At 44.6% G+C, this 25,539-nt stretch overlaps 1 long non-coding RNA gene across 2 annotated transcripts in view; it reads left to right on the forward strand.

Annotated features, from left to right (window-relative positions):
- LOC129385146 (uncharacterized) overlaps nt 1-21,430 on the forward strand; it is a 254,529-nt gene extending 233,099 nt beyond the window's left edge. For both annotated transcript variants that reach the window (XR_008612731.2, XR_008612730.2), the window contains 2 exons: nt 19,050-19,162; nt 21,293-21,430. This is a non-coding gene — a long non-coding RNA (uncharacterized lncRNA). The remainder of the gene's footprint in view (nt 1-19,049; nt 19,163-21,292) is intronic.
- The last annotated feature ends 4,109 nt before the right edge of the window (nt 21,431-25,539 follow it).

A 25,539-nucleotide genomic window follows, 5' to 3' on the forward strand; every position in this document is an offset into this window, starting at 1 on the left:
TAATACTGGGCTTATTTTCTTCTGTTAGTAACACAATGATCATAGGATACTTAGGAACTCCGATATTAAAACCGTGGCTGGGGCAAACGAGAAATTGGCGCGTACTGCATTTCTAAAGCGATCCAATGAAAAAACGGAGAGAAAATATTATAGACTTGCCATATTTACGGGAAGTCACGGTTATTTAACAGGCGCATAAACACTACCTAAATTTTTTAGTAAGCTTCAAGAAAATCACCTTTCTCAAAGGGTGATTACCATCCTTATTTTTTCGTGTTAGAACCCTGCTTTCGATCTCGTTTATCTTCTCTCTAGTTTTTGATGCAGTGTTTCGCTTTTTAATTCACGTTACACAGATCTCCGTCGAGTGCTAGTACATTACGTAGTCTGCAATCTAGCAGTGTAGCAATTGCTACAATTGGCTGGATGGCTCATTTTCCTTTTATTAATGCAAGTACATCCTTGCCGTTTGTTAACCAAGACCCTCAAGTATGGACACTTTTATGTTTCACGTATTGACTAACAGCAACCTGTATCGGTAGGTATTCATGTTGCTCTATACTTTTCTCATTGGTACTTTTCATCTAACTATATTAATTTAGAAATGTACTAATTCATTAAGTATAATTATCTAATTAGACAGAATGCAAAAGTTAATCAGAGTATCTCCAAGTGACGACAAACAACATTGCCTTGCTTGAAACCAGCCTACGTGGCGTCTGCATATATTTAAAGCTTGGTTGAAATTACGTGAAACGCCTTGTATAACAGAATATCAATGACATGCATGCATGCATGACCTGACCTGGATGACATTACATAAATAAGATGACATGAGTGTCGTGACGTGAGAGACATAAATCGCATGGCATATTATGTGCCTCATCACATGAATGACAATCTCATGACATCAGTGACGTCACATGTTTGTCATGGTATGTATATCATAAATGGAACGAATGACAAGGCGCCGTCGTGATCTTTTCTTTAATCTAATATATGTCAGGCTATGAATTAAATCAATACACCACCTGACGTGGATGACATGACACAAATGTCCTGCCATTAATGACATGCGTGTTATGACATGTATACATTATTGTCATGTCATGCACACATGACTTGTCACACATACTCTGATGCATACCTAGGTAAAGAAACGATCACGATGCCATCAGCTCATGTCGTTTATGTCTTTCGTGTGATGCATGCCATGTCACTTCATTCATGGCATGGATAGACTCACACATAGCCTTGATGATATCCTTCTGACAAAGGATCTGACATGAATGAACATCTTGTCATGACATGGATGACTTGTATGCATGTCGTGAAAACAATGTGATGAATGAGATAGCATCGCAATAATGAACTGAATCACATGACATGCATGCGTAATATGAAGGACATGTCTTGACATGTATGGGATAGCATGATAGGCACAATGACATAAATACATATCATGATGTGTCTGTATGCCAAGCCATGGCATGATTCCCACGAATGTCATGACATGCATGACAAGAACGGCATAAATTCAGGTCATGCATGCACGGCACGACTTTATTACCATGACGAGAACTCATGCCGATCCAATAAACCAACTTGCCCTTTGACGTTGGTTCGTGTTCGTGATGCCGGGATGGTCATCGTAACGTCATTCCAGCTTCGTAATTCGACTCTCGCCTCTGATTCTCGTGTGCCACCTGCACGCTAGCCATGTGGCGCGCGTAAGAAGATCCCGGCAGATCAGTAGCAGAACACCGAGTGGTGGTTGCATCCGTTCAAACAGCGATCGGAAAGCAAGTTTCCCCACTATCGTTGATTTCCGAACGCCGGATAGCAGCGCGCCACCTTCTCGCTCCTCCCGAAGCTCGCACCAGACTCTCAATGCTATTCTTGTCATTACCAGGTTGCTCACTGAAACACTGAGGCCTGCTCTTTAAGGGGGCCCATAGTGTCCGCGTATAACAACGTTGCGAGCAATTTCACTACGGCAGCGTCATCACGGCTCCGCCAAGCCGAAGAGCGCACCATGCCACTCGTGCGAATAGTTAGAAGAGAACACGGGCACCGGATCGTGCTGTAGTTTCGCCATCATGTCAGACGTTTGTGTACCCCAAGTGATAACATGTGCTGCCATCCGTGAGGAATTAATTTCTGCCTATCCTACACATCTCGCATCTACGCGCCATGCGGTCGCATGAATTTAGTTGTTCGTTGAAATCAGGCAATCGCCGTCGTCTTTCTGCCGTCGTCACGCACATGCACTCTCGCGTTAATTTTAGTTCACTGTACTTCCTTCACAAAAGGTTTTAGACACGCACATTAGTGAACCAGATAACACTTTGTGGTACCCTAAACAATGCTGCATAGCCAGCTGCCACCACAATGCTTCGCATAAAGTCGGTTCCCACAGTGCGTGTGATCTGCACAATATATATTATTCGGCGAAGCTGTTAGCAACTATGGTTCATCGGAATTTTTGTGTCCGCGTGCGCGGGTTTGCTCGCACAAAAGCAAACGGCAGCTGGAAGATTTTGTTTTTGAGTTTCCTCGTAATAGAATTATGTTCTTCGTATATTCGAATTACTAACTGATGCTAGCATATCTGTTATTATTAATGCGTATCATTGTTTGGCTAGGTGCCTCAGGTCATTCTCTGCTCCGTTCCATTCGTCCTTCCGTTTCTTGTCACAGAAGACCAGTAGCGCCATCTAGGCTTGAATAGGTGAATTTCTGTTAATACACAATCTTCTATACACCTACCGCCACCTACTTGTGGGTGCACGAACCTCCGACGGGATATTTTTTTTTCTTCCAGCATGGGAGCGATGGTTTACACATCATCATCATCATCATCATCATCATCTTATTTTATGTCCACTGCAGGACGAAAACCTCTCCTTGCGATCTCCAATTACTCATGTCCTGCGCAAACCGATTCCAACTAGCGCCTGCAAATTTCTTGATTTCATCACCCCACCTATATATATAGTCTTCTGCCGTCTCGATTGCGCTTCCCTTTCTTGGCACCCATTCTGTAACCCTAATGGTCCTCCCGTTATCTAACCTACGCATTACATGACCTGCCCAGCTCCACTTCTTTGTCTTAATGTCAACTGGAATATCGGCTATCGCTGTTTGCTCTCTGATCCGCACCGCTCTCTTCCTGTCTCTTAACGTTACGCCTTACATCCTTCGTTCCATCACTCTTTGCGCGGTCCTTAACTTGTTTTCGAGCTTCCTTGTCAGTCTCCAAGTTTCTGCCCCATATGTCAGCACTGGTAGAATGCGTTGATTGTACACCTTTCTTTTTAATTATAATGCTAAGCTTCCAGTCAGGATCTGACAATGTCTGCCGAATGCGCTCCAGCCTACTTTTATTCTGTAAATTTCCTTCTGACAATCCTGTACTCCTTGATTACGTAATGCCTCTTTGGCTGCTAGTATCTTTACTGAATCAACTGCTTTTTCATAATTTTTAAGAGCCATATAAAGAGGCCGGTTGTACTCTGCGGATTTCTCGATTACCTGATTGATGACATGGATGTGATCTGTTGTAAGGTATCCTTTGATGAAACCCACCTGTTCCCTTGGTTGACTAAAGTCCAGTGTTGCTCTTATTCTATTGCAGACCATCTTGTTGAATATTTTATATAAAATTGGAAGTAGGCTAGTGGGCCTATAATTTTTCAATTCATTAACGTCTTATATTTTGTGGATTAGTATAATGTTGGCATTCTTCCAGTTCTCTGGGACCCTTGATGTCGATAGGCAGTTCGTATAAAGGGCCGCTGGTTTTTCAAGCATTATGTCTCCCCCGTCTTTGATTAAATCGACTGGTAGTCCATCTTCTCGTGCCGCTTTCCCCCGTTTTACGTCTTGCAAGGCCCTTCTAACTTCATCGCATGTGATTTCATTTCATTTCATTTTATTTGGGCCCATTTACAAGCAAATGGAGGGGGCCAAGGTAAAAGCTGTTTATTGGCAGCTTGAGTGGTCCCTGGCCCCCTTTACATATTGGCAGACCGGTGGCAAAGAACACTTTCAGAAATGAAAAACATAAAAGTGGGTTACGTCAATTAAAGGGAGTAATTACATTTATTTCACTATGGATACACGTGGTTTGACTGCACCATGATGATTTAAATCATAGTTTTCGCAAGACAGATGAGCTCCGATGGTGTCAAGGCATGGATGTCGATGCCGCCTTCTAGATAAAATTTAGTAGCCGTGGCAAGGTGTTTGCGACCATTTGATGGCCGTAATTTGTTCTCGAAAAGGGTATGAGCCATTTTTCATGGCCGCGCTTGTCATATGTGGGTGTATTCTCTTTTAAGTTTGCTATATTTGTTATTTAGTTGCTTCGATCTTTTACCTGAAAGTAGCAGGTGCGTAGGAGAGTTTGTTTGTTGAGATGATGAGATTTTGTTATGTTGTGCTTGGTGAAAAGACCTTTAGTGTGTGAGTTGTACGGCACACTTGCAATAGCGCGCATTATTTCGTTTTGCATCAGTAGTATGTTAAAGAGATTTGAAGTTGTTGTTGGGCCCCATAAAAGATGACAATAATTTACATGCGAGGCAAACAGTGCATTATAAATGATCAATTTAATGGACGTTGGTACAAGGTACCGATTTCTATGTAATGTACCTGTTATGCGGCGCAGTTTCTGGAGTATAAAATCCACAGGAGCGCCCCATTGCAATTTGTCGGTAAAGTATACGCCAAGTAATTTTACCGCGTCAACAACCTCTATATTCTAAGAGTTATAAAATATCTTGTGGGTCAATGGAGTACACGCTCTTGTTTTAACGATGGCTGCTTGTGTTTTATTGGAGTTTACTTTTAAATAGTTGTCCTGGCTCCATTTTGAGAGATGGGTTAAGGGATTGTTCGCTGCACCAATGAGGCCTATATGCGAGTTGTTTGATAAAAAACAACTTGTATCATCTGCGTAGTTTAAGAATTTTGCTTCTCGGTGGATAAGGACTATCTCGTTTATATAGATGTTAAATAGAAATGGACTAAGGGCAGTTCCTTGAGGGACACCTGTTTGTATTTGTCATGTAGGTGATATGCTAGTGTTTATAGACACACATTGCTGCCGATTTCTAAGGTAGGATAGAAGGAGCCTGTCTAATCTATTCATTACTGCTTTGAATGGAGGTATCGTGGCTTTTCCGAGTACTGCACATATCAGTATAGAATTCTTCAGCTGCTTTTACTATATCTTTGAGATTGCTGACTATGTTGCCCTGCTTATCTTTCAGTGCATACGTCTTCGTTTCTACAATGCCATGTTTCCTTCTCACTGATTTCTTGCTGTGTTCATTTTTTACTGCTCCCTCAGTCTTTCTCATGTTAAAATTTGGAATATCCCTAGTTTTCTCGTTGTTTATCAGTTTTGACAGTTCCGTGAATTCCATCTGATCTCTTGAGTTGGGCACTTTCATTCAATGTCGTTTCTTTATGAGGCCCTTCGTTACTTGAGAGAGCTTACCTACTGAGTGCCTTGCTGCCTCACCTCCGACTTCAATTGCTGCTTCTGAAGTCAGTCTAGTTAAGGCTTCATTCATTACCTTTCCGTCATCTTCATTTCTGTTCTAAGGCTGCATATTTGTTTGCAAGTACCAGCCTGAATTGATGAGCTTTTACACTTGCTGCGTCTATATAGGTTGGCTTCTTTCATCTTCAACAATTTTACTGTTTCTCTCTTCAAACTGAGGTGAATCCCAGACCTCACCAACCTATGGCCACAACATGGCCACAGCTAGCACATGACCGGGGTAGTTGGAGAAGTATAGGAGAGACATTTGCCCTGCAATGGGCGTAGCCAGGCTGATGATGATGATGATGATGAGCCTATGATCACTGCACTTTACCTTACCTAACATTCCACATCCAGCACTATGCTGGGATCGGCAGAAAGTATGAAATCAATTTCATTTCTTGTTTCACCATTAGGGCTTTTCCAGGTCCAGCTTTTTGTTCCTACGCTTCCTGAAGAAGGTGTTCATTATTCGTAGATTATTCCTTTCCGCAAATTCTACCAAAATCTCTCCTCGAGTGTTCCTAGAGTCGACGCCGTAGTAGCCAATTGCTTGTTCATCAGCCTGTTTTTCCCCCATTTTTGCATTGAAGTCGCCTAATACTACAGTATACTTCATTTGCACTTTTCTCATCGCTAATTCAACATCTTTATAAAACTGATCTATTTCCTCATCATCATCACTGGAAGTTAGAGCGTAGGCTTGTACTACCTCTAATCTATACCTCCTATGAAGTTTTATTACGACTACTGCTACCCTCTCATTATTGCTGTAGAATTCGTCAATGTTGCCCGCTATGTCCTTATGGATTAGGAATCCTACTACTTATCTGGAAGTCCTCTGTAGCAGAAGGCGTGGCCATTTGTCAGCACTGTATAAGCCTTACCAGTTCTGCTAGCCTCACAAAGGCCAATGGTATCCCAAACAATGCTTCATAGTCTCTCAAAGAGTCCTGCTAAGCTATAGCTTCACTCGAGAGAGTTGGGGTGTTAAGTGTTGCCAGGGTCAGATTCCATTGGCGGCCTCTCCAGGTTCAGAGATTCTTAGCATCCTCTGCTGCGTTACAGGTCTGACCGCCGCCTTGGTCAGGTGCTCCGCAGCTGCTATTCCTTTTGAACAACGTCCCGTCTTATAAATAATTAATCAAACAGCCGACGGTAGGCTTGGAGTCCAGTATGCAAACCGGTACGCCACGAACGCGCACACCGACAAGCATCATAGAACTCTATGAATATATCGAGGGCAAGCGACGCATTGAGTCGCTTGGGGCGCTTGGATTAGGCTTTACCGAGGCGCAAATATAACACAGGCGAGAGATTACCCGCCGTGGTAGCTTAGTGACTATGGTGAGCACGAGGTCGCGGGATCGAATCCCGGCCACGGCAGCCGCATTTCGAAGGGGGCGTAATGCGAAAACACCCGTGTACTTAGATGTAGGTACATGTTAAAGAACGCCAAGTACGCAAAGTACGCGCGTCAGACGCAAGCAACCAGAGAATTGCGCATACGAAAACAGGGAGAGGCTTCTGAAGAGGACACGTTGGAGCGCAGGCGAGCGTGTCCTTGGGAATATTATGTGAGAGAAAAGAAAGCACTGCAACAACCTTTGTTTCATCTAACATACACAAGATTGGTGGTAAAAAACAAGTTTACTGGGGAGATCGTCATAATGTGCGTGGTATTCTTAGGAGTTGCCCATCTCAAAGTACGACAGTCTTTGCTTCAAGGGTAGAGTACAGGCTTCACAAGTAATGATTACAAAGAATGCTACGCACTATATGGCGATTCCCCAGTAGGGAATTTCTGCACAGTTCTTACAAAAAACATTCTTATAATTGGGCTACCCCGTTCTTGGACCACTATGGAGGTGTCGCTGCATATGTGCGCATTTTTGCCCGAACCCTCAGAATGGGCATATGCCACTGAGACACAGGGGGTACCGAAACCTCTCTCGAAGGCACATCTCAATACATGTATGGAGATATGTCTCATCCTTTTCGGTACGTATGCACCTCTAATCGCGTTTTCTTCTTTCTACTATCTATTTCATCCTTATGAAATTGCTGCGTCGAAGTCTCACAGTGTGGCATTCACCTGAATTAGTTTTTCTTTTAGTTTTGGCATAAGTTATGACATCCATAAAGCGTAAAAATAAACATTAAATGAAATTAAAGGTGTCATCTGTGCCATATATATATATTTATAAATAGATTACATGAGATCGCATGCTTTATAGGATGAAAATAAATAAAATTGTAGACATCACACTTAATTCCTCAGTGTTATAATTACCGATTTTAGGGAAGCTTCTATACAAAAGAGAAAATCGGGGTTTGAGCTGCGTTGTTTTCGCTCAATAATCGATCAGGTGAAAGTTTTGTACTCGTCGTGTTCTTGTGCTTCTGTTTTCGCTCCATAATTTTCCGCCCATAATTGCGCCATGAGGCAACTAGTAAAAAAGAAGTTCGCTAAAAAAAAGAAGATTGTAACAAAAGCATTGTGGACAAAACGGTAAAAACGGTAAAAGCTGCCTAATCAGAACGCAGCGCGTCGCCTACTGTCTGGTGGAAGCAATGTGAAGGGGTCTAGATAAAGAAGGAACGTTCAGCAGCAACAGCAGCAAGTGTCGATCGCACACGTTGCCGTGCATAACGCGTCCGTATTCCAAACAGCGCTTCCTTGACTTGTCTCCCAAGCTACTGTTGGCACAACACTACCGGAAAAGGTTAAGGCGGGTAGCTCCGCCACGTACGACTGCGATCATCAGAAACAGTGTGCTCATTTCCTAGTAGGGAGTGAACGGGGCGGCGTTGGCATAGAACCATGTCTTGGGGAATACGACGTTCAGCGCCGACATTTATAGAAAGAAATATGATTCACGCTTCGTTAGTTTGTGCGCGCAGCTTCAATAAGCAGCTGGTTTCTGCTTCGTTACTGCCGGCATGCGTCTTAGACCGGTCGCTTGGAAAAAACGCAGTTGGTGCTTCCTTGTTATAGGCGCATGCAATAGTTTGGCCTCTTCGGTAAGTAAATGCAGCCTGTGGTTCGTTGCTTCAGAGCATGAATTATTTCTGACGCCTGGAACACTGTCTTCACTTAGTCGCTCGCAGTGTTGCAGATCTGCTTCGCTAATTAAAATGCCACATGTAGTCCGAAACTGAATGTTTTTTTGCAAATGTTGTTTCGCAGAAGCGGGGTGCTTGCAACTGTTCGGAAAGTTGTGCATCAGGACATAATGGCAACTCTAATAAACAGTGAAAGGTCGCTTATTGGTTTACACAGCGGAAAAGGTATGCCGGATGGATGTACTCTAATCCCCACAGAATTTTTTTCTCCAATGAAAGATCAATATTTTTTTGCGGCATTCAAATAATGTCCTAGTTGGCACTGCGTCGTTCAGACGTTGTTTCTCGCCGAAAAAGGAGCAAAGACATGTTTTCACGCTTCTTGAGTACAACTGAAAGTACCTGGTTTTTCTAGCAAAAGCGCAATTTTCTCTGGATGTGTGAAGGGAACACAGCACAATGTGCATGCATGAGTACTTTAGAAGGGTAGACCTTTGGGCCAGTTGGCGAATCATATTTGACAACGGTGAAGCTCCACGCACGGGGAACAAAAGAGAATGAAACCAGCGCGAGAAGTGGTATACGTATAAAGTTTACAATTTTATTAGAGAGACAAAAAGAGTACCTTGCTGAAATTTGTAGAATTATCCATAGTTTCTATTATTTCATTTCTTTACGTTAAATTATTTTATCCAAATTCTTAACAATATTTTCATTGCAAGTCTAAATTACAGTTCTATCGTCCCACGCTCCACTATTCAAATCTAGTTTCTGTATACTTCTAACCTTACGGAAAACCGCCTGCTTCTTGGCCAATCCCCCATAGTGGGTACGCGCCACTGTCTGGGACACAAGACAAGACAAGACAACTTGTTCCTCTGTCTCGTCTTCCTTTGGTTCCGTGTATCGCATTTCACCGTTGCCAAATACACACAAAAGTTCACTGATAGAGGGCGAACAGTGACCATATCATTGTCGCGAGCAAGGATTTAACATAGAATGGATAAGCATATTGATTGATTGATTGCTTTATTTGCTTCATCACAGTACAGCATATCAGGAGGCGGAGGGAAAAGCCGTTTGAATGGCGGCTTCAGGGCTCCTTCGTCCCCTTTGTCAACAATAACAGCAGCTGAAAGATAGCACAATATCGCAGCACTGTTGTCTTTAAGTTACATATTGTCTTGAGTAAAGATAAAGCCGTAAAAAAAAAAAGAAAATATCTCGTGCGATAAAGAGAACAGCTATGATCGCCTACACTTAGATTATGCATTACCTGTTTAAACAAAAGCCGCTAAGTCTGCTAGACCTAAATAAATGACTGCATATAGTTTATACATTCTGCACATATTATATGTAGACAGTTTATACATTATGCATAATTATACATTAACCATTCCAAAGTTCTGGATAGATAAATAACAAGCTGCCATGTTTGCTCGTGCGTGCTAACCAACAAGCACTTTTGAGGAGCTTGATGTGAAACCTTGTGAAGGTAAGAAATCGGATGAAGTTCTGGGTATGAAGAAATAGCTAAGTCCATAAGAACTAAACACTGGGTGCCGCCACGTCCTAACAACTGTTCAGGAACGACAAAATCACGTTAGACTATCGTGTCTTACAGTCTTTATTGACATCGTGGTCGGGCCCATAGATGCTATTCCAAAAGCTCGTGTAGTACGAATTTCGACGTTTACAGAACGCTGCCACAGGAAATCATGGATAATAATGTATCTTTTGGTCACTCCTACATTGTTTTGCTTTTTGCCGCATACCACTTGTCACCGGATAATCCTTCTTATGAAGTTATAGTTCGACGCAGGACGTGCTTACTGTTCCCGAAAAATTCTTTAATGTTGTCGAAAATAGAGAAACAGTATCTGTTAATGATATTGCGCGCTCCACGCGGAAGCTGTTGCACATTCTTGATTGTAAAGCACGAGCGATTACTCTAGAATGTACCTTGTCACGAGGGTAACCTTTCTAATAATGGCCGACACGCAGAGAGCTAGCGCACCACTTAATTACTAGGCCGTTCTCTTGCATACTTCTGACGTGGGCTGCCTACTTCGCGTCATTTCTTCCCCAATAAAAGCTACCGTCTCGGTCGGATGGTGCATATGGTAAACTGTGACAGGAGGCCGCTATGTGGCAAACGTGGTCACCAAGAGAAATAAATAACTGCAACCCTGCAGAAAATGGTGAATGGGTCGAATGTTGCCTTAGACTCGCGAGCATACATGGCTGGCCGGTATGGCATAATGGCCACACCGGCATGGCCGGTATGGCTTAATCCACATTTCATGGAAAACTCCGGTGCGTAGACGCCATCGGTTCAATCGAGGATCAGCAATTTGAAGCAGGACCGTCCAATTCGCATCACTAAGGCGGCGCAGAACCTTGGACAGGTCAAAGTAACCATGGCAATAACTTTTCCGAGTACCCACCCCCGTAGGCGAGTGGGCGTCCACACGTATACAAGCAGTCACCAGGCTCGTATCAGACGGACCATGGGCACAAGCTATAAGGAGAGGCGTCGGTCCCCTGATGTGGTGCGAATGCGGTTATGAGCAAGCTGTGGAGCGTCTTCAGCATCCTGGAGAAGTTCATCAGTGCTATCAGTTCTCGTGGTGCCGTCACCCACCGGGAGCATCGCATCTAACGGTGTCGTGACGCGACGTCCATAGACGAGTTCGAATGGTTTGAGTTGGCTGGTTTTCAGCACAGCACAGCTAACTTCATTATGGCAAAATTGCGTCGAAATGAAGATACGTAGAGAGCATGCCGGCCGACATTCTGTTCAGGCTCTCGGTTAGGGAGTGGAGAGTGATAGGCTTTGGTCTTCCGGTGGTTGCTGCTCGTTATCGTCGCGGTTTTCTGCATCAAAAATGAGCAGTGCGCCATGCGCGATCGGCAATGAGGACAGCGGTGCACCATGGTGTACTACGATGTCGTGGAGGAAGAACTTCCGTAGTGGTTACCCGGGGTACAGGCGGGGTCTCCGCGTACCGTGATAGGTAATCCGTGGCGACGACTAGCCTTCTATTTGCCAAAGTTCACGTGTACGTAATGGGCAGTGAAGGTCCATTGCCACGACACCTGCTCGAACGGTGCTGCAGTAGGGTCCGAAGATAAAGGAGACCGGCAGATTTGACGTGTAAAGCGTTAGGACGCTGACTTTCACGACAGCTCTTTTCACACAGCGCTGCACTGGCAGAAATCGCCATGGCTAGTAATGCTTCCGGCGTATCCTCGCTAAATTCCTGGTAAATCACAAGTGACAAGGTGCGGACGGACTTGACATCAGTTCAAATTCGATGGTCGACGACCGTGCTCGCCGATATCTTTTTTATTAGAGCGTTGGTTGCTTTTCTGGGCACTATTTGGCCCATTAAAGATTAAAATCCCTAATTCACCTGTCGTAAAAAATTTCTCATTCTTCACTATCATTGCAACGTGACACTATGTTAAGTGTTAATGGCTTAAACACGCGTTGCTTTTTTACCGCGGCGCTAATTATTCCCGATCTTTTTGATCGCACCTAACAGGTGTGCCTCTTATTTATTTATTTATTTTTTTATTTATATATTTATTGCGAAATCGAAATGTCACAACAAGGACATTATGTGCTTCGAAACATGCACGGGCATGCATGCTGGGCCAAGTGTGCTTTAGATTGCCTGCAGCATACTAGCCATTTGCACTTAAGGCTAAACTTAAATTTTGATTGTGAGAGCCCCTGCTTTGAATAAGAGCAATGAAAAAAAGAAAGCGCATATTTATTTCATACTCGGTAGTTCGTGAACCAATGCACTCATGCAATCAATTCCGGACGTGATCTCTGCGTGGCACGTTCAAACAGGAAACATTAACTGATTCGAAGTTATTTTAGGTATTTATTTTTATTTTCGTCTCCTGTGCAGCATGGTCAAGGTAGGAAACATGTCTACTATACACCAATAATCAATAAAGAAAATATGTAAATTATTTTTATTCAATTTGTAATGAGTAATAAAAAGAACTAGTATGGGTCCTTCCCCCACGCGCAATCTCGACCATCTGCTGCCTGTTATGACTCAAGAAAGGCAAATTGACGCGGCAGGAGAACGAGGGGGGTGGGATTCGAGAGGGGGGGTGCGACTGTACAGCGATATTTGCTTCTACTTTTGCACGAGATAACCAATGGATGGTTCCACGAAAATCGTCGAATCCGTCATTTCTGCGCCAGAGCTTTTCTTCTACCGATCGTACACGAATATTATATGGACGAGAAGCTGGTACTTCAAACTACTTCCATGGTTGAAGCGGGATTGTGATGGTTTCATTACATTTTCTTTCTTTTTGAAGTTCGCATCGGATATTCCTATTATAAATCACATGCAGAACAAAAGTGGGCTGCAATCATCATGGAGTTCATACTTCAGAGACATACGGCTGGTATACAGTGATCAAACTTAATCTGCTGAAAGAAGTTTGGAATGAAAAATAATCGGATAGGTTTACTGGAGGAAGAAGTGGGAGTTGGGGGAGCTGAAGGATAAGAGAGGTGAAGAGGGGTGAAGAGGGGGTAGTTAGTTTCATCGCACTTAGATGGCTAGCGAAATATATGCACAGAGTGATCATTTACGTCCCGTGGTTAAAGTTCAGTTATTTCAAGTGCAAATGCTGGATTAGGCTTCATCCACGTTTTTGTCGCAGCTGCTTCTGTCATTAGGATTGAATCGGGCCAGAGGTGTAGTCGAATGAAGATGAAGGTATTTAATAAAAGGAAACAAGAAACAGTGGGCAGAGTAAATAGAAGGCTATCGACAAAGGTGACTGAAGCCAAATGAAGGTAAAAGTAATATTTGAGCCAAACACGGCAATTTATTTTCTTGCGCGACGTTCCCTTTGCTTTCCCACTCAGTTGGAGAATAATTTCCACACTCCTTGCCGTAAAATTAAAAACGAAAGCACAGTGTTCCTTTCAACCTGATGGCCTACTCCCCAAAACTCTGGCAAAAACAAAAATACTTTAGATATGTTCGAAAATACGGGCAACTTACACATTCCGAACGGTTGCTTGCTGCAGGCTAGTAGGCTAGTTTTATCGCGCTGTTACAAATGTTGCAAAGGAATACATCATAGACAGCCAAGCTGTTTAGAGCACATCTTATTAACTAGTTATATAAACTGCCACAGCCATAAATGCTTCCATGGTTTAGCAAGTATATTCAATATATCAGGTGCAATTGTTTCGGTAGATCAGGGACGCCGGTGTCCGGGAGCGCGTTCTTACCGACGGCCTGTACACACTGGCGCTGCGGGCTCTGACGCAGGCTAGGTTGCCGCGTTTTCTTTGGGCGACGTTCGATAACGGCCATGCCACCTCTCGCCGCCAGCCATCGGCGGCCAATGCCACGGCGCGCAAATACCGCTGTGGAACTCTACTTAAAAGGGCACTATAAAGAAAAAGATGTGGTTGATACCTCTTTCCTAGTAATCGGTAGAGCACGAAAGCGAAACGTGTCTTCACAGAAGCTGTTCCATATTTGCTTCGTGAACTCACGGTTCGCTTCAGCGAAAGGCGCACGATTGGCGTATCGGCGACTGTGTTGTAGGTTTGCTTGGCGCGCGGCGTACTGCTGTCGAGTCGCTTCGGCAAAGGTGCGAGCATTTCAGTCCGGCTCCATAATGTCTTGGGCAGCTAGCTGAGTTGCGATTCGCTCAGCATCAAAATTGCGAATGGCAGAGTTCGCAGCGTGCGCCGCGAACGTGGAAAAGTTTTCTGCTTCACACTGGCGCATCTCTCGCCGGAACAAAGTGAGATTCAACCATCGACGTTGTTGCCTTTCTGCGCCGCTTGGCATAGCAGTTTTCATATTTGTTGCCATTGCAGGCGAAGCAGTAGGCGGTGTGTAAGCAGAGAGAGAAGTGGTTCTTGTGGCGAAGGAGGAAAGGCTCGCACTATCTTCTGCGACCCATGCGGGAGCATGTCTCAGCGCCAGCACGGTGGGCAAGATGGGATTAAAAGAGAGAGAGGGTAGGAGGGAGAAAGGTAGAGGGTCGTCCCGGCAGCATCAAAGGGCCGTGGGTTCGACCGGAGGAGTAGTCTGGAGGTAGACAGTATAGGAGGTGGCCCAGCAGAAGCGAAGTGGCGGATCAGGAAACCCGAGGTGGTGGGATGGCCGTTAGGCTATCCGTCTTTGTAGAAATTTTCTATAGTCTCGCCTAGAGCCCCGACGAGTCGAGGTACTCGACGACACTTAGGAAGGCTGGTAGCAGATTACGACAAGGGAAGAGGATATCTTCCTGTCGTGAATATGGGAGCCCCAGGTGGTGGAATTCCTGCAGAAGTCGGCCGCGGTGCTGTCGGCCGCAACCGTGCCATGGCCAGCTTGAAACGTAAGGGGCTCACCACTGACCCCTGTGGCACGCCTGCAGCGACTGGACGGGGCACTGCTGATACATGTTGAAGCTGCGCTCCGTATGCGGCGAGGCGTCACAGGCTAATTGGACGCGAGAGACCAACCATGTGCGGAAACTGCGTCGTCACCTACACCGCCTACACCAGGCTACACCACGTTGGAGCCTCCGCTGCGTTGAGGCTACCGAAGCGCCTACTGTCAGCGCTCGTTAGTGTCATGATGCAGTGCATCGCTTCACCGCTTCTAGATGGCTTAGTTATTCCTGTCAAGAGAGAGCATATTTTAAGCGTTCGTTGTGACGTCACATCCGTTACAGGAAGTAGATGGTAGACACCGGCATAAAGCATTTTCGTGCGAAAACAAACGTAATTGTGGCTAGTATTAGCAAATTACCATTCCAGGATAGCAAAAAAGATGTTCGTATCGTGAGAACAGATTTGGTCCTTCAGATAAAACTAAAAGAAAGCTAAAGACGGCTAGCGACTCCGCCCTGAAGTTTTCACACCAGATCGTCATCACTTCATGGATTTTGACTGCGTCAGCTGGTATCTACTTAATTTGTTATTGGTAAACATGGACTAAAATGTACTCTACGGGAGCCAGGGACTGAACTGGATAAGCTTCAATGGTTTAGTACTCAGGCACAACGACGGAAATATTAAAGAATACTTTGAAACTGGTGATTTCAGCCTACGTACTGGGGCTGGGTCTTCAGCGCAAGATTTAATAGATGGAGCTCTGACGTTCATTTCATTTTAATAAACAACCTATTACAGGGGAATCAGCTGAACTGTTGTTTTGAAATAATATTTTATCAGTCTGAAGTGGCTTACTACGGGTTTGTCTGTAGTATCCCTTTATCAGCATTGCTGTAAAAGAGCAACCTAAAGATCAAAAGGAAATAATTCCGCTAGCGGTCTCAGCTTCCGCCCGATAAATCTAACTCAGATCACAGCTGTAATACCCCTCACCCCCCTTCCTTCTTGCACCGTTCTTTTCGGGGTTCACGCATAATTGGACCTCATGCTCTCTGTCTTTAACATTAATGCACACCTGTCGCCTCGCATTACAGTGTGACAGGAGGACGTGGTGCCCTATAACGTGTAAACGTAGCGCTTACTCCAATAGAGCGACTAAAGTGCCATTCCGATCTGATGGAAGATATGGTAGCGATCTGAGCCATTTGGTTATCCATCGTATCGCATAAAGAAGCTGGTTAGCAGAAAACCAAGGATGACTTCTAAATGCGGTGGAAGACATGCCACCGAAAGTGCGAACAAACAACGGTTTATAAACAGCTGTTAGTTCGCGCTCTGTGTGCTGTCTATTCCTTCCAGTTTCGAACTCCTTCTTGGTTTTGTGCAAAACAGTGCGTTTATCCAGTACAAATACCACACTCATCATCCCATGGTCAGTTTTATGACTTCGGATATCGGATGTACCATGCTCAACGATGTCTTTTTTAGTAAGAGTACCAACCGTGGTTGCTTAGTGATTGCGGAGTTGCGCTCCTAAGCACGAGGTCGTGGGAACAAATCACGGCCGAAGTAACTGCATTTCGGAGAGGGCGAACTGTAAAACCGCCCGTGTACCATGCTTTGGGTGCACGTTAAAAAACGCGAGCTGGTTAAAATTTTTCCGGACTCCCCTACTACGGCGTGCCTTGTAATTATGCTGCGATTTTGGCCCGTTTAAACTACTTAATTTAGTTTTATAGTAAGAGAAATGCGTCTTGAAGACATCCTTAAGTTGATCTAAATGACACCTGGCGTGAGCCTGCCCATGACGCTCATCGCGTTTTTTGTGCACGTTCACGTTAGGCGTCATTCAGGTCCAGTCAAGCATGAGCTTCAGACTAAAATGAATTTCTTAATACGGGGACTGTCGACAATTTCTGGCTGCAAGCTGGGCACAAATATCTGCTGTACATGCTGTTTCATGTATTCATTTCCAGCACAATCAATGCAGGTAATAAGAAAGAAAATCCGATATATTTTATTATGCACGTTGTAATAGTCCTATCACTTGGAGACTCGGTGTACAGTGCTAGAAAATTCAAACGCGGACCGCAACGAACAGCAACGAACTCCGTTCACGCAAAGTTACATGGAATTGAGAAGTGTAACTACCTTGTAGTCAGCTCTTAAGCACTAGTAGTCCTAAGTGTAAGTTTTGGAGTATTAAGCCGCTGTTACGTTGGCAAGTGGACTTGAAAACGAAAGAACGTGTAGGAGTTGTTTCAAAACTATTCTAACATTGTTGAGCGCCATACATAGCAAAATAAATGCACCAATTCGTTGGGCCCTGGTACATGCAATTCGAATATAATTTTTCTCACTCCCTGCACAGTTATAAACGTAAATAAGTGGGCGGGCAACTGATCGAAGTAAGAAGAAATGCGAATGAGGGGCTTTTGATACAGGGAGCAATACGCGATGATCGATTTAAAGGGTCTAATCTGCTACCTCTCGATCTAGGTCCATATTTGCTAATGCTGCATGTTTAGGGGGACGCTCAGTGTAATCCTGTTCCTCGTGTGGTAGGACGTGCAATTTCGCTGAAAGCACGTGTCTAGGAAACTCCGTCTGCAAAGCCCCTGTGCTTGGCGCTGATCAATGACAGGCGGTAATTTAAGTTGACAGATGCGCTTTACCGCAATTAGGCCCGCAGAACTGAGCTTCGTCTGAGCCGCTCATACGCAGCTGATTAATGAGAGGTACAGGCGCCCGCACCCGAACCACATTGTCGCAGAATACGCGACGTCCACGCGCTTTAGCGCTCTCCGCCATAGATTAGTTCCGTTCAAAGGGGAGCTAAATGTCGTACTCGCACTTCCAGGCAAACAGCACGATAAATCCTTGAGTAATGGGAAACACAATAATTTGATCGGTTTTTTTTGCTTCGCTAGTTGCAAGACATCGCAGAACTAGAACTTCCTTGAAAACGTCATTGGAAAGTCACAAGCATGGCAGTACATTTATCTATGAAATTTTATTTAATTGAAAGCCATTGCGGTTCCTGCGCGGTTAGGCTGGCTTCGGCTTTGGCTATTTTCACCAGACCTTGTAATTAAGGAATGAAACTCGTGAAGAGCGGAGTCCGACTCGCCAGGTGTGCAGGAAGGTCTTTGATGTTCTAGTGCTTTTTCCCGCTGATGTTATTTCGAGCACAACAGAAAAGTAAATGGAGGTTTGTTATGTTCAGTGACAGCTGCCGACACAGGGAGGTCGCGTATCTTTAGTAACAACAGAATACTTAAAAGTAAATACAATTTTGTGCATGTCATTATTGTTTGTTTAGTACCGGACACACCACAGAAAATACTGAACGCACCAAAGCCCTGCTTTTTCAATGGCACTCCTTATTTTTGTTGGAAACATGAAAACCTTGAAGCAGGAGAAAGAATTTTGTGCTTTACGAATGTTGGAATTTTCGAGAAGATGTTGGCGCCTAGTGACATTTCACGCCCCTTGATCATAAGAAACAGCACAGTGAGAAGCGTTGAACGCACTTGAGCGTTTCTCGAATAAAAAGCGGAATAAAATGAACCTGTACTAGATGCTATACCGGGTACAATATTGTAAAGAGAACCCACTTCCATTATTTGTATTTATGTGCATTTTTTTTTCTACACTTGTAGTCTAATATCTGTATCATGCTCATCGTTGTGCGTCTTGGGTGGGAAATCCCAATTTTGACATTTCTGTTTGTCTGTCATTGGTGTACTTGTTCATTTGCACGGCTGTTAATATTGGACTGCATGGTGGCCTTGTGTACTGTTTGGAAGGACAAAAGTGAACTCCTTTTCTTCTTTAATTTAGGCACTGCATGCAAAAGAACGAAAATAGACAATTTGAGGCCACAAGTGCTGGTATGTTTTTGTTTTGTACTGCTTTCTATCTTACATTGTTACAGAATAAAGATACAAAAATAAATAAGTATGCCTTGGTTGACTGAGAGAAGAAAAATAAAAGACCGAGAGGCCACCCAAACACTCGTCTGGTTTGTTACCCTATACGCAGGGGAAAGGTATTAAGCAATGCAAAGATGAAAAAGAAGGAGAAGGACCACTGGGGGTGCCGCTTTATTCTGATGTGCGCATCGACACTGCAGTTGGTCCGCGAGATCTGCTAAGGTGAGCTGCAGGTATTGATTCTCGGCACATTTCTGCGCACCATGGGGAACACATGCAAGGACCATGAATGTATAAATTAACAGTTTGCTGAAGTCGCGGCACGTCGAAGAGTTAACGGGACATAAGGGGCAGTCTGTGCACTGTGCATGTAAAAATCACAACTACTGGGTTCGCCAGGTGTTATAAGAGTTGATGGATTCGTAGCCAAATAGTGCAATGGAACTTGGTAAGTTAAGTTGTACGCCGATGCTTCAAAATTTACCAACGTAAGGCTGAAATACGAGACATCATGCCTCTAGCATTCCAATGTGACGTCGCTTAAATTCTCACTTCTGTCCGAACTGATAACGGACGAGCCACGACGGCATTAAATCACTAAAGGCAGGGCGTTCAAAACTTCTCAACCGCTTCGAGCTCACGCTGTCTGCAGCTTAGTAAATATTACGCATCAGTCAGTGACTGCATGACCACGGCGTGCTTGTGTTGCTCTGGAAAACGCAGGGACAGCTGCGCTAGTTTATGTGGTAGCATGCTAAACTGTCTTGGTGTTTCTTTTAATCTTCTTTGTCATTGGAGTTATTTCATAATTCTACTCTGGCCGTAGAAGCAGATTTGCAGTCAGGTGCTATGGTTGTGGCTTGCCATAAACGTTGCTGGGTCGAGTTGGTTTATTCACTTTATCCAGGCACCAAGGATCTTGTTTCACACTTTTTCTTGAGTGCGCTAAGGAAGGAACCGATTTTGAAAAGCTTTTTTTTTTCTAACTCAATTGCTGTACGTTCATGAAGCGTACCAAAACCCTCCATATATATCTTCGAGAATACACGAAAGACACCACAACCACCAAAAATGGCATGCCATCGGGAGTATTTGCCTTCGATGAGGGGGTATATTCACATCTGTCATACTGTAGTGACATCTTCTACTAAGCTACGACATCATATGTTGCGATGTTGACGATAATATTCTGGAACGTAAGAATTTTTGGCTAAGGTGGCCTGGATGCACCCGAAGTCTGTTCGCAGATTTCGACTTTTGTGTCTGCCTGCTAAGGAAGGCACAGATTTATAGTTGGCACGAATTATGCACTGCGCGCTTCCTGGAGACATGTTTATGTGCCTGTCAGAACTCATGGCTTTGACAACCACTGTAGAACGCTCCTGGAAAAAGTGCATGGCAAAACCGAAAATACGCAGTCCTAGTACGTCAATGCGGCATATGGGGCATATGGGAACTACCGAATGCTAACATTTGTCATTAGATTTTGCAGGAATAACTTTTGACAAGTGCAGTTTCCAATTTTGTATAGAAAGAACACACGCAAGCATCTTCTCTTTCGATTTTGTTTGCCTAAAACGGCAGCGCCGTCCTGGCTTTCAACCTTGAAGACGAACAGCGCTTGGAAGTGACGGCACTCTATGCCTTCGATGTATGTGTCCGCGAAAGGGCAAATGTCGCGACAATATTTTTAAAATGAAAAAAATTAGACGTGACGGGCTGCCTAATCTTGTAGAGTTACCGGTGAAAAGCTGGGAGCCAAGTTTTCGAACTAAAATATGGCCTGGAAATGAAAAGGCGAGAACAGTGACGCTCACAAAGTTGTCGGATAATAATAGTTGCTGGCAAGCTGCAAAGGTGGCTGCCAGAATGACTCCTACCATCCACTCACTAACCAAAAAAATTTTTGTCCGCATAGAAGCTGCGACATTTATACCCGAAAGTAGGCACACTCAGAATGGGGTCATCTACTCTGACTCTCACACTAATGTAATACTATTTTCACAGTGGCAACTTTTTTTGCTGCGCTAAAGAAAAAAAGCGTGCGCGCTTGCACTGTAGTGGCGCAAGGCTGAAGTCAAGAGCGGAGCTTGTGATCACATAGCTTTTACGTGGCTTGCCTAAGTTGTTTGTAGCTTTTGTGAGGATATGCTAGGTTTTGCTAAGTTGCTGGTAGGCGTGGCTAAGTCATTTCAATGTTTTGCGAGGTTATGGTAGGTTTGGCTAAGTTCTTACTAAGTTTGGCGAGGTTATGCTAGGTTTTGTTAAGTTGTTGTCTCGGCGGGCTTGGCGCTGGAAGTTTTCGAGCAGTCCCACGCCGGGATTGCTTTCTCGGCGACGTCGACCATTCAGGCGCCGACTCTCACGTTCCCTGGACTGAAACTCGGGATCCTCGACTTGGCGTCGCATCTTCTCAGCCGCAGCTTCGGCGTGGTGTTCCGGATGAGCTTGGCGTCAACGCATCGCTTCTCGCTTGGCAGTACGGCGCTCTTCCTGGTAAGTCGCTTCTTCTTCGGGCATCCGGACTTTCTTCGGTCTTCCCATGTAAGCAGCATGCGCTCACGGCGTAGAGGAGGCGAGAGGTGTGTCGCCGCGCTGGCTGTTTGGAGCTTTTACTCGCCTGTGACGTCACGAATCCGCCCTACGCGTGTGGGGTGCGAGGAGGTTGCGTGGATCAGTGCTCTCGCAGGTGGTCGCTAGGTAACGCGAGGCGGCGCAAAGCTGGGCTGAGTTTTCTGGCAACGCTACACGGTGGAACTAAAGCTTAAACAGCTCCGCTGTCAGAACTTTGGTCGTTGCCTATTGTTCCGGTCACCACATTCGTTTGCGATGGATCCCAAGCCACATTGGAATAACTGGAAAAGATGTAGTGAACCGATTGTCTATTAGACAGTTTTAGTATAGCGTAAAGCAGCAAACGCAAAGAGTTGGCGTTAGCGTTAGCGTTGCGTGCACCACACTGCGCATGCGCTATACGTAAACGCTGCTGGAGCTCTTACGTACGTACGCTATTTTCAGGATTTAGCGTTGAACGCTAACGCACGCAAAGGGAGCCTTACGTACGGCAAGATGGCGGCGCCAGTCGAAGTGAGAGCAGCCCGCTTCGGATCTATCGAGTCGTCTGCCTGCACTGCTAGGCTCTATCCTTCCCCACTAATGCTCGTGTTCGCCTTAGATTTGTGTGATGATGCTTCGGCAGCGGCGCACAGGTGACAAATGGGCGTTGTTTGCGATATACGTACTCGATTAGCCGGGCAGTAGGCTTAACTAGAGGGTTTGCTAATGTTTGCTCATGTTTGCTGTATCCGCCTCGAGATGGCGACCAAGTGTATTTCGCTCGTTCGCTTCGTGCAAAGCCGCATGTGAAGCCGATGCATGTCATGTTTTCCGCGGCAAAATACAGTAGTGTGGTCGGTGCTGTGTTCACAATGCGTGTGCGTTTTACCAACGACGACGATATGAACCTCGTGAAGGAGGTTTTCGCCTTGAACCCATTCGGATGGACGTCAAGGTGGGCGTCCGTTGCAAAAAATTGGAAAGAAGTGGGAAATCCGCTTTCTGGAAGCGAAATTGCCGGCGAAACGTCCCCTCCGGTATAGCTTCGACGTTGAGTGGATCTTGAGGACACGTATAACCTGCGCGGTCGCTCTCATTCCCGAAGCATGAGGGCGTCTACGTCATCCCAACTTAAAAAGGACACGTAATATGGGTCCCACAGAACACTCGATCGCGGCATGCCAAGATTAATCGGTGTGTTTTGCGACTCTCGACAAAACAACGCTCAAACCAAACACCTACATGCGTAATTAACGCAGCGACTGTGGCTTTTGATAAGCTTGACTTAGGGACACACTTGCGGATTCGGCATTGGATAAGCTCGACATCTCGTGTGGATTTGGCTTTCCAGTACTTTGTGTTTTTACATCTAGATGGCGCTAGATGGCGCTGTATTTGTTTGCGTTAACGTTAACGCTTTTCTCCGTTCCGCTATTCTAAAACACTACCTTGTGCCGCGCAGTGCAGTCTTTCTTTGCGTTAGCGTTGCGTCGCACGCTAACGCTAACGCAAGGATTTTACGCTATACTAAAACTCTCTATTGCGGCGCATAAGCTCAATGAATTTACACCAATGTAATTCACCGCATCCGGCGCCAAAACAGCCCTCTAGGGACTAACGGGCCAATTATCAAAGTCCATGTGGTCCGATGAACGGGTAAAATTATCTCTTGTGTAGAACGTAGACACTTCGTCACTCGTTTCACAAAACCTCAAGAAAATATGGACATGGACAAGACATTTATATCGTCTATGTCTAGAAGTGGCGTACACACCCCATTTTCTATATCGTATACAGAAAATACCCTCTTCATACTGAGTACATGGTGCCACCGCAGCAGCTTCTGCAGAACAGTTCCTCATTGGATCTTCACAATTTTACCAACATTGTGAGACACTTCGGTATCGCCTTGAGGTCTCAGATAGATACCCCTTATCTGTAAGGAAATTGTTTTGGCCCTGGTCGTGACGCTATAAAGAAAGATAGTTGCCTTAAAAACGTTGAGCGATTTTTTTCATTGACTCTGACTTTGTAACAATGATATTTGAGTGACGTAATTTTTATCTCCCGGTAATGTCATGGTGACTTGAGTCATGAACATTTTATGTTTTAACATGTCGTTCTTTTTACTGTCAATTAAGTATCATGACAACTTTTTCGCGTTAGTGACTTCTTATGCAACATTGGCCATCGTTCCTATGGCCATGGAGCATAAGAAGTAAAAACAGCTTTTTTAGAACGACAATACCGAAGACATCGATTAATGCCCCCATCGTAATCGTGACTTTAACTGACGGGCGGATCACTTAAGGCTGACTAAAGCGTAATTGACTTTATCGTATTTCTGAATTTCAGTAATTCAATAAAGTCAATTACGTTTTAGTAATTCGCAGTGTGACGGCATTGTAACGTCTCTACGTCACAAGAAGTGTGCGCTGTTTATGGAATAAATACTATGGTATAAGAATGAATTAAGTATACCGAAGCATTCCACCGTCAGGACTTTTAGTTAAGTCCTAAAGTTAATAATAAAAGCTATATATAGATTACTCTGAACTCTTCCTGAACAGGCGAGAAATAAAAATAAAACAAAGAAAAATACTATTGCTAGGTTGTACATGTCTTGCTTCGACCAGAACGTGTCCGCGGTGACAAATTGAATGACAAAAAAATTTATACAGAGCACACTTATGACTGTCAGAAGATGCTCTTCGAAAAGAAGCACTGGTTTGTAAACAACGGCGACTTTCATAACTTCCTTCTCAATGCATGGAAGGTGAGACACAAGTCAGAGCTAGTAAATTCTTTTTGCGCTAGATTCAGAAAACTCATGCCGACGTAAACGTTTTCTTCGTAGCTTTCTATTTACGCACGTGCGCGCGCACACACACGCAGACACACACACACACACACTGAGCGAAACTGCACAGCACTACAGCGCAGGTACTTTTACGAAGGAATTGAACTATCAGTTTTTCAAGATTCACTGTAGCTCTGCCGAGAAAGAGAAGGAGATACCAAAGAGAGGAAAGGCAGGGAGGTCGACCAGACGAGCGTCCGGTTTGCTACCCTACACTCAGGGTGAGAGAAAGGGGTAATAGAAAGAAGAAAAGAGGAAGGAAGTGATTACTGTGTGCAGTGAATCACCGTGACACCAAAGTGTAGTTCCATAGGTGGTGATCTGTGTTGATTACATCTGGGACGACTAAAGGGCCATTGGTCGTTGCACGAATAGGAGGCTGAGGGGGAGCCATGTGGATTACTCGGGAGTTGCAAGCGCTGGATTAAGAGCATCCAGTATATGTACTGCACTTCGCGCTGACGGAGTATGCAACTTGCTGAAAAGTACACGAAGGGCCTGTCGAAATTGTGAAAATACCAGCAAGAACAAGTGTCGTGTTCTGCTGAACTAAGAACGCAGCGCAAGAAATTAGAGACGCAAAGAACACACAGTTAACTATCAACCAACTCGCCCAAATCAAAGTCCTGCTTGTTTGCTAAGCTTTCAAGAAGCTAGTCGGGCTTTCAAAAGCCTGTTCACAAATACAGAGGTGATGCAATGGGCATCCGGCGTCATATGGCACTAGCTGTAGTTATCGTGAACAGAACGACGGGCCCGGTGATATAGTGAAGAGTACGACACACGGCGAGTCCTCTTCCTCTTTGAGCTGGGACAATCCCAAGGATTGTCCCACCTGGTGAGGATTCTTATTGCTGATTTTATTTTGTTGTTGCATTTGTTTATAATGGCCTTTTCATTTTAGTTTGGTCGAGTGGGGCCAGTGATGTTTTATTAGCAGTATTCTGGTTGCAACAAACGTATGGATTAATGAAGAGGTGCCGGCTTGTTTTTCTGAAAATTCCTCCCCTTCGCGCTGTAGATTTTCAAGTCGCGTGACCCAGTGCATTCAGAGAAGGGTAGGCATGGTAACTACAAAAAAATGTACATGGTTGGCCACATTAAGTTAAAAAAAAAGGACAGCAGTTCATTCGCATTCACTCAAATCCTCAAATTTATCGACGACGTCGGACAAATGTAACAA

This window comes from Dermacentor andersoni, chromosome 5 (assembly GCF_023375885.2).
Source record: "Dermacentor andersoni chromosome 5, qqDerAnde1_hic_scaffold, whole genome shotgun sequence".
NCBI classification, from domain to species: domain Eukaryota; kingdom Metazoa; phylum Arthropoda; class Arachnida; order Ixodida; family Ixodidae; genus Dermacentor; species Dermacentor andersoni.